Raw genomic sequence first — 10,002 nt, 5'->3', positions numbered from 1 at the left:
TGCCCGCGGGCTCGGGCTGCCGACGGGGCCGCGGGCGCGGACGGCTCGCACCCGGGGTTCCTGCTCGGAGCTCGGGGCGGCTCCTCCGGCAGAACCCCGAACCGCTGCCGGACGGCCCCGCTCGCAGCACCGGAGCGGCGGTTCGGCGCGGCCCGAGCCCTTCCCCGCGGGTGGAGCGGAGCGGCCCCCGGCGCTCAGCACTTCCTCGCCCGTATAAATCAACAGAGCCGTGCCAGGCTCCGGCGTCTCGCAAGTTCACCCGTGTACTGCGGGCCCTGCGCTCCGCTCGGGCGAGCTGGCATGGAGGAGCCCAGCGAGGAACAACTGATAACGCTGGGTGTCAGAGGAGAACCGGAGCCTCTCTGCCCTGCCTGCACGGCGCATCACCCTGAGAAAGGGCGCTTGTTAGCAGTGGTGACACATCAGAACACAGCAGCACACAAAGCCTCTCTCGGGACAGGGGCGGCACAGGCTGATGGGCCATTCCTGCTCCGTGCCACGGTGCTGCCAAACATTCTCCTGCCCATCTCTGCACCGCAGCATGAGCCTTCCTCAGCCAAACGGCTGTAGGTCAGCACCAGCCTCACATGACCATTCTTCCTCTTCTTTAACGACCGCTTTTCCCTGTGCCAATACACCTCACCTCCCTCCTGGAGGTGAACCAGGACACCTTTGTTTTAATAGCCCCCCATAATAGCATTTTTCATTACCTAGGCTCATCCCAAAGGCTGTGGCTGCAACCGAGAGCTGAATTCATCCACCCACTAGCTCTGCCAAACCACCATTCACCCGCTCCATTTCCTGAGCTGAAGTCAGTGGCACTATCTCATCTTCTGGCCCCGCACCTGGCACTCAGTGAGCTCACAACCAGACGCTCAGTGACCACCCCAGGGACTGAGCTGTACCTCAGCCATGGTTGCAGCACAGCAGCACGTGGCAGTCACCTCCCCTTGCATACCCTGTGAGTTCTGGGCCATCAGAAAGCCACTGCTGCTCCTGCCTCACTGCCCAAACTCACTGCTGCTGCGCTGCCTCCTGGCACCTGCTCCGAGTTGGATGGCAAATACTTCAAGTGGGGAACTAATATTTTGCAAGTCACCTGGCACAGGCTTTCATGCTCCATTGACTGGCCAACTTAGGCAGAGTAGCAGTGCTAATTAAACTCCAGAAAGGAGAAAAGAAACAAGAGATCAGTGCTGGGCATACAAAAGGACAACATCTTTCGGTTTACTCCCAGCAGACTGTTATAATTTTAAGTGCATTATAAACAACAGATAATGCAGAGCACTCAGAGGCAGCATTAAAACACTTCACTATAAATATATATATCTTCTGCATTATGCTTATTATTTTATTCTCTTCCACCAATACTGGAGGAGAGAGAACAGGATCAAAGTGAGCTACCATCTGTGAACATAAGAGAAAAAGCAATCTTCAGGAGGGGCTGGATGGAGAATGTGGTTGGAGCTGCATCCCTGGGAGTGACGGCACGCCGTACCACGTAACTTATTCCAAGGCCCTTTCCAAAACACAAGTCATATTTTGAGTTTCCACCTCAGGACCCCAAAGCCCTTTGGAAGTATCGATGCATTTATCTCTATAACACACAAGCCTGAAAAATCTGTTGATTAGTGACAGTAGGAAGCTTTCCTCACAGAGAAGTAAATATATAAAACATTCCAGACCTTATGATTGGAAAGATGATCTCCAAATATAAAATAATGCAGCATTGTATTCCTGGGGCTGCAGACAGACAGCTGTAGTGCCTCTGTGGCTGCTGCTGAGAGGTTGCCAAACACCAGCGAGATTAACAAAACTGCTCAGTTTTCTTGCTGCTATTCAGCGTCTCGTGTGTGGTAGAGTGACACTATCAAAATCATGTCCACTTCCTGCTGGGGACGATGATTGGCAAAGTGCTGCCCAGCACCAGTGGCAGACACTGGAGGTATTCATGGGGAGAGGGAGGTTCCCAGAAGTGGAGGTTAGGGGAGGGGCAGGGCAGCAGGGCCTCCTTTGCTCCTCCATCATAGACGAGTGACAGACAGCCCAAGTCCTGGAGCCGGGAGGTTCTGGCCAGCGGTACTCAGAGAAGTTTTGTTTTTCATTCAGTTTGGACAGTTAATAAACAAACTTGAACTGGAATCCAAATCTCTCCTGTCGAATTCATGTTCCGATGCTGAACAAGCAAATCTGGAAGATATTAAGATATGAATACATAGGTGCATAGTGAAGGTGAATAAGGAGTAAATAGAGACAAGAGGGATAACGAAAAAGGACTGAGGTAGAAGAGAGGAGACCATTCAAATTACCACAGGGCAGCAGGAGAGACTGGAACCTCAGAAACAAGAACGGAAAGAACCCTGCATGGAAAGAAAAGCAGAATAAAATATCAGTTTGCTTTCTTGGAGAGAAGAAGAAAAAGTAACTTTCAGCTTGGTGAATAGGGATTCAGCATAAAACAGCAGAAGAGAAGAGGTCTGTGAAGGACAGCAGGCTTCCAATTGCTGATGGACGGGGAAAAAAATAAAAATAAAAATAAAAATAAAAATCAGTCCTTCCCACTGCTCTCCCTCTCCACAAGCTCCAGCAGCTTCTACCTACAGCGATACAGCACAGAGGGAGGAAGCACTGCCTGCTCAGCCAGGAGCACCGCGGGCGCCCAGCTCTGCGCAGCCTGCCCCTGTGCAGGCACCAGCTCTCCTCTGAAGGGGTTCCCCTCTCCAAAGGTGGGCTGGCAACGTCTCCACTTCCCATTAACCTCGTCTCAAAACAAACAGCAGATCCGAAAAATGGGACCTCTCTCTCCTATCCACTTCCCCCTTCATCACTTCGTTACCATTTGTCACAGACTTTCATCAGCCACTGCTTTCTGCTCCACCCTGGCTCCTGCTTAACCTATGCCCAGCCCTCACTCAGCACCCCACACAGAGGTGGCCTTCCTGGATCGTCAGTCCACCCACCCCAGAAGCAGCGCATTGCATTGCCTCCTGTTCTTTCCTTCTTCACCAGGAAGCTCGTGGTGGGGTGGTAACACAGAAGAATCCATTTCCCCACTGTCAGAGAAAAGAGATGAGGACACATGCAACAGAAATCCACCAGATCTGTCAGACTTTTCTGCAAATGACACTGACTGAACTGGTCCTTGTGCTCACCCAGGATAGGACAATCAGCTCAGCTGACAGAGAGAGACATCAAGGTTAGATGCGCCAAGAAACTCAGCAATTGTGGTGATGGCTGAAGATGGAAGAGGCCTGAGAAATCCACATCCACGAAGATTTTTAAGAACAAATTAAGCAAGCGTTGGTTTGCTGATCAGGTTATACTTTGCCCTTGCCTGTGGCTAAGAGGCGACTTCTCAGCAGTGTTTTTTAATACTCAGTTTCTATTATTTCTTCACCTTGTTAGGTCAAGAACCTCTAAAATCCACCTTAGAGAAAGCGAGGGAAAAGAGGAGCAAGGGGAGAACAAGGCTGCATGAAGGACAGCTGGATCCCCAGCTGAGATGCTTGCAGGAGGCAGAAGTCTGGGTCCTGGCACTGCCCCAGAGCAGCACCAGAAGGAATAGGCATTGACAGGAGCAGGCAGAGAACTTTTGGCCCAACACAAGAACAGGAGCCAAGCAAGCAGAAGCTGTTTCTCCTTCCCTTCTCTTTCCAGACACAATCAGTTTCCCACCTCTGCTGTAACACTCACATCAGCTCTTAACTCTCCCATTTCTTCAGGACTTATTTTCTAATCTAATTTGATGGGACCTTTGCTCCACAAATCCCAGCAGCACTCCCCAGAAGACATCTTTATAGCATTCTGGTACCTTGGTGGTGTAAAGCAACCGGGACTACACTGTTAAACTTAAGAGCACAAAATTGAGAAGGTTTGCAGATCATTTGGGGAATGAACAGGAAAAAGCTTCTTCAAAATCCCAGGTATATGCTGGAGCTCCTGAGACAGGAAAGGTTCAGCCCAAGGCAAGTGCACAGGACAGAAATACACACTGCAAATCTCCTTAAGCAGCTCAGCCTGTCCTGGTTCCTCAAGGTTTTGTCAAGGTATTTTGTTTGTGCTTGTCACATGACTTACATCAGGCATCATGTCCTAATCAAGACGGACAACATCGTCTTCCCAGGCAAAGCTCCATCTTCAGCCTGCAGAAGCAGCTTATCTGCTTGGTGCATGTCACTCCTGCCTGAGCTGCCTCTGCTGAGCCAGACTACAACATCCAGGTGCACCTGGAGACCTCATGGTCATTCTCCTGTTTGCTGCTGAAGAATACTGAAGCATCACTCACCAAGCAAGGCTCCAACGCACCCAGAGGGTGCAGTACGCAGAAGAACTCCTGGCGTTCCAAAGTAGTGCACTCAGCACAGTCGCTCTGGGGCCAGGAGTGGTATCTTCCAGAGAAGGAGGGTTTGACTTGTTCCCCAGGGCACACCATCTTCTCCCAGGCTTAGAGGCTGCTGAGCTGTTCAGGCTTGGGAATGTGAAACAAGGGGACTGTTGCTCGAGACTCCAGTCACAGAAACCTCGACCAGATTTCAATTATGTTTAGAACTGAAAGCAGCTCAAAATCCGTTCCTTGGTCTGAATACACAGCGATTCCTCCCTGCCCACAGACCAGCGAGCTGACCTCTAACTGAACACAAGCTCTGATTCTGCATCACTCATAACCTAGTGGGAAATACTTTGCTCCTGCTGCTACTTGTCTGTTCTTGCCCTTGTATCTTCTGCTCAGTTTTCACAGCCTTTAAGCATTTATCTTTTCACGCCTCTGCCTGCTCCGGATTTCCCTCAAGGCTGATTTTGCTACATTCAGGTCCTTATGCCATTTTCTTTCTTTTTTTTTTGCTGCACACAGACCTCCACCACCCACCTCACACCCAGGCAATCCTCGAGCTGAAGGAAACTGAGGCATCGAGCCTTCTCCCCTCCAGAACAAGCAGCAATTTGTCAACTCAGAGCACCCAGCTGTTAGGTGGCCAAGCCACCACAACCACAAGGGACCCAAACAGCCATCCAGGACATTGCTCGGCCCAGAGCTGGGACATGAGCAACGTGGAGACGCTGCCAAAAATGGGGGGATGCAGAGGAGCAGCAGGAAAGCTCTCTCACAGTGGAGATAGGCAATATAAATCGGAGCCATCCCTTTATTAGAAGTAGGAATGAAACTGTAACCTCTACAATTCAGAGTGTCAGATACACATATCAAAATGCAGCACTCTAGTATCAAATCTTATGGGTCTTAGAAAAAGAAGTAATGGAATGTTTGTAATTATTATTGCTTTTTAACTCCATGTCCCCTCCTTGGAGGCATTCAAGGTTGGGTGGATGGGGCTCTGAGCACCTGATAAGCTGTAGGTGTCCCTGTGCACTGCAGGGGAGTTGGACCAGGAGGCCCTTAAAGCTCCCTCCAAACTCACACCATTCTACGATCTACTTGCAGCATTCCAAGTTGATCAGAGAACAGATCCTCATGCTCCTGTTTGTGGGAATGACCAGGGCAGCTCCAGAGGCTTCAGAATACAGGAATCTCATGAGTTATACTGGAAATAGCAAGATCATACTCAGGCTTGTGAAATCTTGACTCACTGGACTTGTACTTTGATTACACGGGTTTCTGGAAGCCCTGTTTAGTGTGTCCTGCCCTGCCCCAGCATTACCCCTCTGGAGATCACCGCGTTTGCTGCTTCAGACACCCATGGGGTTTGGAAGCTGCCTACTTGGGAAGGATGGAAACAGTGAGGCAGGAAATGTTTTTTTTTTTTTCAAAATTCACTGTTGTTTCTGAACATTTTAGTCAAAAAGCTGGAGGTGCAGGGAACATCCTTACTTCTGGACAAGGCCTATGGGAGCTATGGGCTCACATTTCTGCAGTATCCCACGATGCATGCCCACAGTCTGTATGTCCTTATGCATAGTAGCAAACTTGTCGAGGTGGAAAGCATGACACTCAGATAATCCATACCTTGTGTTTTCAGCTCAACAACACCCTGCTTTCTGCTCAGCAGCACGCTGCTAGACACCAGGAAAGCTTGCACAAATATTTTCCTACCTCGGAAGTTATCATATTCCTGTTACATCTTATAAGGCGTATTTAAACCAAAACACGTTTTAGAGAATTGAACCTAAAAAAACCCCTTGCTGGTGTTTGGAGAAAGCTGGGGACAGAAGAGACATTTGCTGGGAAAGCAGCTCTAGAGCCAAGCAAATTTTTCAAGTGGGAAAGCTCCTCTTACACACTCCTGCTAGGCAGACGAAACGTGCTCAAGTTTGTTGGTCATTCTGGAGCCTTGCAAGAAATGCAAGGTCTGGTAAATTCATTCCCAGATGCTGGGGGAACGAGGGGTTGTGGGATTCGATTCAAGATGGGGAGATTTACTGCAGAACAGAGAAAAAGCCAATCAATGGAAGTTTGTTCAGCCTTCTTCCTTTTTCCACCCCCTCCAATGAGGCTGCAATAGGAGAAATTTGGGGATTTTATGCTTGTGTTGCTTTAAGGGCAGGAATGCTGGAAACAGAGGTATTTGATACCTTTGCTGCTAATTACAGTGCAAGCTCTCAGTGTCCTGACAATGCCCTTGTCCCTGACCTGGAGGGGCCTCACTGTCTCAGGGTCAGCTGTAATTTAGTTTTAGGTCAGACCGGGGACTCTCCTGCCCAACTAACCACGCTTTGTTTTGAAGTAGAAACCATTTACTAGCAAGGAAGGGTCTGAGACCATCAAACTCTCTTCATTAACAAGAAACAGGAACGAAGTGCAGAGCCCCAGAGACGAAGGTCAGTGTAGAACACAAGGAGGGCTTGCCAAACTGCATCACTAAGGAAGGGGCCGTTCTGCCCATCAGCCGCACGGGCTCACATCTCCTGTTCCCTTCAATTAAGCATGTTTATTACAAAAGCATCCAGGGACCAACTAGGCTGTGCCAGTCCCCAGTCTGGCACAATGGCATCGTCAGCCTCTCACCTTAGAGAGTTTACAGCACATAGTAAGAGGCTTGAGAAAGAACTGATCTCAGCACAGCTCATGAAGTGCTCATGCTGCTCCTGCCTCTTCTCACATGTTAGCGAAGTGATTTGGGGGCAAGAAAGTCTGTTTCTTTACTTGAAATCTGGGATTTTTCTTCCCTACCTCAAGAACTGCTTTGAGCTCTTCAGAGAGAACATGCTGCAGAAAATAACCTACAGGCTGTAAAGGAAAATGCTTTTTAACTTTAAGCGCTCTAACTCAGAGAGGGAATGAAGTATTTTTTTTCAAATCAACAGATTTGGATCTGATCTTCTTCCCCCTCACCACATTCACGGACAGAGATTATACTGTCACCATACCACAAAACACTGACTGAAATTAGCTTGCCACGTGAAGAACTGTTCTTTACCATTTGTGGGTTAGACTGAAAGACCAATACATTTCACGTGCTTTCAGAGCCCCCGTTTCTGCATTTATGTGGACGTAGGGCTGTGTTTGCCAAAGAAAGCCCACCCTTAGCACAAATTTTGCACATCACTCTGACAAGAGGTCAGCTTGCACTTACAAGAGAAAAAAAAAAAAGCTAGATTATAAAGAACAAAAAGTCAATTTAGTAAAAAGTAAGATGTTTTGACAGTGGGTTACGGTGTCCAAATCATGAAAACATGGAGAGAAGAGTAGAACAAAATACGCTCCTTGGGAACACTGACATATCTTCAGTTCCAGATGCTGGCCACCACTGGGGTTGGAGATCAAATGTGAGATTTGAGCTATGGAGAGAAGTGGGACTGCTAGGGGATGTTCAAACAGTGATGCTCAAGTCTCTCTTTGATAAAAGTTGACTACAAGACAGCAGCACACCCTGACATGTGTTAATGCTTGCTCACTGCCATGCTCGACAGCTACAAAACATTGCAGTAGAAAGAATTACCAGCCCTGCAGACTTTCAGATGAGTTCAAAACGCAATATCCCAGTTGCCAACCACAGCTCCCCAGCTACACATAACCCCAATCTCTGCTCTCACTATTGATTCCTCTGTAAATACCAACACAGCTTCCAAGAGCCCATCTGAATTGCCAGAACTCTTTGTGGGACAGGTCCCAGTGACCCAAGAGACCTCTTCTTCATGGCCCCCGACAAAGGCATGATTTTCAGGAGCAACGCAACTGCTGTGTACCAGCACAAGGCTCTGGAGCAGAGCAGATAGCTTTCTTGGCAGCTGGCCCTCCATGCTGGAGCTCACTCCCAGGAGAGATTAGAGAGAGTAAAAACCTCATTGCCTTCAGAGCAAAGCGCTCAACCTGCTTCTACCAGAGATTTCTCACAAGAGAAAAAAAAAATCCAAACGTCTCTACAAATAGAAGACTGCAGGAACAGAGAACAGATAGCCCAGTTAATGCCATTTGTACCACTTTGTGAACAGCTCAGCCAACACTGTGATCAGTAAGGACAGTCAGAAGCTCTGAACGTTTTACACTGTGAAGATCACCTTACTAACATCTGGACAGGTAATTGCCTCCCTACATAAAATCACCCAAAAAACAGATCTGCGATCACAAAGTTTTCAAGTGAGGTTTTAAAATTGTTGAATAGCATGAAATGTATGTTATCTCCCAGGCAACCTTGTTCAATCCCCCTTTTTATTTTCAAGGCATGCTAGAGGATGGAAATTATCCTCAGGTGCCCAGGTAGTGCAATTTATAGACTGAGGCTGCTGAAAGTGCAAGTAGAAACTACTCAGACTCTCTTAGACTGCACGTGCTTTCAGACTCTTCTTTCACTTCAGGTGTCACCATATCCACATAACCCCTGTAGCAAAGAAGAAAGGAGAGAGCTTTCACTGGTGTCAAGGAAGGCTGAACTCCGTCTACAGACAAGGAAGTTTTCCGTCCACACACAGAGCACTGCACAAATGAGCTGCTTCCCAAGGGCAGAGAAGAGTCCCCTTCAGAAGCAGCTCCCAGAGCTGGAGCTGCTGTGCAGCAGCACACAACGCCAACTCACCCTGCAGCTCAGCAGGCTCCCAGGGATGGGGCCACGAGCACCACGGGACACTCGGCTAACAACAGAGTGGTCACCTCCTGTCCTCTGCCACCGAGGCCAGGCTCTGCAAGGTGCAGCACAGAGCTCTGGGCAGGGTGTGCAGGCAGCAGCCTGGCCTGGGAACTCAGGAGCAGCAAGGAGGGAGAGGATGCTGGAGTGGAAGTGATTTGAATTAGAACAAACCGGCTGCTGAATAGAAGCTTTTATTCCAGCATGGAGAAAGCTTTGTTAGTCAAGCACATGTGATGCACAAAAGCCTCCACTTGAATTCATTGAGTTTTAATTGGTTCTCAGGTGGGGGAGGAGACGGGTGTTAGGAATTAGGGATTCCTTAAAGAGGCAATATCATTAAATCTTAACGCCTCTTCCCTCTCGCTCCACACCCCCAGCTTCAGCTTAGGAGTCTGGCCCCATTCAATTGTCTTACACTAGAGAATCAGAAAAACTGAAGGAGAGAAAGGCTGGGAGGGGAGTCACTAATAAAGCCTAAAGGGAGATCAATGAACGAGGAGGGTGAGGGGCAGGACGAAGACTGAAAAAAGAAAGGCTGGTTGGGAGAGGAGGAAGGTCACACACAGGCAGGGAATGCAGGAGAACCTCCAAGGGATGAACGAAAGAAAATGATGCCATTTGAGTCATGGCTTTCTTTTCTGCCTGCATTCCTTCTTTTATTGAAGACTTGAAACTTCCCCTGGAGATCCTCCATCTTGGCTCCGCGAGTCTGCGCTCAGTAGTAAGTCACTCATCATGAGGAAGGAAGAAAATACTGGGATAGGCACAGGACCGAGCGTGTGCACAAAACGACAGCAGCAAGAGAAACCTGTCTGGGAGGACCTTGTAAGAGCTGCCACTTGTTTTTGCCAGACACAGCACGTTTCAGACAGAAGTTTTGTCACTAGGAGCCCGCTACAGAAGTAGCTGAATCAAGGTCCTTGTGAGTGAAAGAGAAAGGGAGTAATTGGGAGCTAAGGAGATTTCACAGTCAGCATTGTAGGAG

The sequence above is a fragment of the Tetrao urogallus genome (genome assembly GCF_951394365.1).
Source record: "Tetrao urogallus genome assembly, chromosome: 17".
Lineage (NCBI taxonomy): Eukaryota > Metazoa > Chordata > Aves > Galliformes > Phasianidae > Tetrao > Tetrao urogallus.
Note: the sequence above shows the minus strand (reverse complement) of the source record.